The sequence below is a fragment of the Octopus bimaculoides genome, chromosome 8, assembly GCF_001194135.2.
Source record: "Octopus bimaculoides isolate UCB-OBI-ISO-001 chromosome 8, ASM119413v2, whole genome shotgun sequence".
NCBI lineage: Eukaryota > Metazoa > Mollusca > Cephalopoda > Octopoda > Octopodidae > Octopus > Octopus bimaculoides.
In genome coordinates this window covers 50,194,444-50,197,408 of record NC_068988.1, presented here as the reverse complement: position 1 = coordinate 50,197,408, position 2,965 = coordinate 50,194,444, and the positions used below count along the sequence as shown (strand labels likewise).

At 31.7% G+C, this 2,965-nt stretch overlaps 1 protein-coding gene across 2 annotated transcripts in view; it reads right to left on the bottom strand.

Moving 5' to 3' along the window:
* Positions 1-2,965, bottom strand: part of LOC106880564 (adhesion G protein-coupled receptor L2) — a 472,327-nt gene that overhangs the window by 232,839 nt on the left and 236,523 nt on the right. The window lies entirely within an intron of this gene.

The following is a 2,965-nucleotide window of genomic DNA, read 5'->3' as shown; positions in this document are numbered from 1 at the left end:
TATATATATATATATATATATATGTATATATACACATATATATACATGCATATTTATGTGCATGGGTTCCCATGTTTGTATGAGTGTGCAAAGTAACCATGTATTTGAATGTGCATATGTAACCGTGATTTTCATGAGGATGATAATTATGATGATGGTAATGACGATGAGTCAACTTCCTACTGCACAGCTAATCTCTTTCTAAGAATGGTGTCAGAGTACTTCATAGTAACACTAAGAGATACAAAATGTGCTTCATTTTAGTGCCTAGAAAATAATTCTTCCTCTGTCGTTACGAAGTGATATTCTGAGCCCCATAGCCATCCTTGCATCTGTGAATACAAGTTAAAATTCCTCTAGAATTCAACATAACTTATTCAATCCCCAAATCCAACATGATTATTGCGTTTTAAAATCCAATCTAACGATTCAGCTCCAAGAGTTAACCTAACTCATTCAGTCTTAAAATTCAACATAACTCTACCGTTCCAGACAGAATTCAGCCTAACTATTAAAAGCTAGAATTCAACCTGACTATTTAATCCCATTCCAATTGAGAAGTTTTGCATATTCATACAATGACATTTCAAAGTTTCGGCTTTGGTGTAATTTCTTAAGCTGCCGGCTCCATATTTACCTCCTCCATTATCATATTAAGCTTGTTTTTTCCCGTTATTAATGCAGTGTGGTGTCAGGAGAGACGAGGTATAGATTGCAGTTAGTTTGAAAAGTTACTTTCTTTTTTATTAGATTATGTTTTTCTCTGGTATAAAAATGACAATCTGTTTTTTTTTTTTTTGTTTGCCAAGTTTAATAATTCATAACATCGACTTGAAATTTAGCTTTATGGTTAATAATGAAGGAGATAAAAGCAGAAAAACCCTAATTCATACACTCTCAAACAAACACCCAGCATACATACACAGATACCTGTATGTATGTATGTATGTATGTATGTATGTAAGTCTGTATGTGTTTATATATTCGTATAAGTGTGTGTGGAAATGTATACACATGTATGTAAGTATGTATATATGCATGTGTATGCATATCTATCTATCTATCTATCTATCTGTCTTTCTATCTATCTTTATATACATACATACATACACACACACACACACACACACATATATATATATATATATATATATATATATATATATATATATGGAGAGGGAGAGAGAAATGAAACACTCACATGCACACAGACACAAAGTATGTATTCAATGTGATAGATGTATGGTTGCATGTGTATATATATATATATATATATATATATATATATATGAATGAACACAAGATTGTTATTATGGTATATAGATATGTGTATATAAGTATATAATTATATATCTGTCTATCTATATACATAGCTTCATATGTACGCATAAATGCATAAATGCATAAATATCTTTCTGAAGATAAATATATGTCTGGATTTTGATATTTATGATAATGGCTGCAGGCAATGGCAGCTCAGTTAAAGAGTTCCCTTAACAACTACGAGGTTCTAAGCTCAATCTAATTGCAAGGTGAAGTGTCTACCTTCGCCTTGACTTGACCAGTGCTATTAGGTTTATTGTATATATATATATTATGTGTATATCATGTGTCTGTTGTATGTACAGGAATAAAATATGCTTAAGAGGTTCAAAACCAGATCCATCACATGATGTTCAAAAGCATTTCTATTGCTCGCCCCACCAAAATTTTAGTGGGTGTAAGTGCATCTCCTTTATCCCTTGTTCCTGAGCCTATGGTGTTTGGCATGGAGGCACATGGCTTAATGGTTAGGGTGTTGGATTCGTGATCATAAGATTGTGGTTTCGATTCCTGGACCGGGCAACACATTGTGTTCTTGAGCAAAACACTTCATTTCACTTTCTTCCAGTTCATTCAGTTGGTAAAAATGAATAATCCTGTGACGGACCAGCGTCCCGTCCAAGCGGAAAATATATATGCCGTGAAACTGGTATTTTAAGGGCCAATAGATGTATGTATTGGTATGTATTGCAAGAAACAGCTAGATTTCTTTCTCCAGTTTTACATAGTTCAACCTACAAAAGTTAATGTGTGAAAAGCAAAACAGAAATTTTGAAAGAAGTTTCTATAAAACTAGTTTGTTAACATTGAATGATTATGGGGGGGTCCACCAGAACAAAATAGTAACCAAAAGGGGTTCATAGGTAAAAAATGGTTGAGAACCCCTGAGCTAGAGTCCTGACAGAATCTATGTTAATATATATAGACATAAATAACTGCTCAGCCTTTCTCCTCAAGGAAATTGATAGAGTACTAACCGAGAAGATGGTGGTGGTGGTGGTGGTGTTGGTAATGGAGCTCACATATTTGAGACAGGATAGAGTTATCAATTTAGAGGATAAATATATTAAATATGTAGGGCAGGAAACCAACCACAATACCATGATAATAAGGGACTTGGGTGTGGTAAAAACGAAGGAAAAATTGGCTCCATAGCTATAATCTCTTTTAGGCAATCCGACTCCAGTGGAACTGGTAGACTACTTGTGAAGGACTCAGCCCTGATTTCCATAATCAGAGGAAACATTGTCATACATATACATATACATACATGCATACATGAATATATATATATATATATTTATACATGAATATATATATATATATATATATACACACACACATACACACATATAAATACATATACATACACACACACATATATAGATAGATATACATATATACATATATGTATTTACATACATGTACATACATATATACATACATACATATATATATTTATATACATACACACACACACATATATAGATAGATATACATATATATACATATATACATACATGTACATACATATATACATACATATATATATTTATATACATACATACATATACATAAATATACTTATATATACATATATATATACACATATATACATACATATATATATATACATATCCAT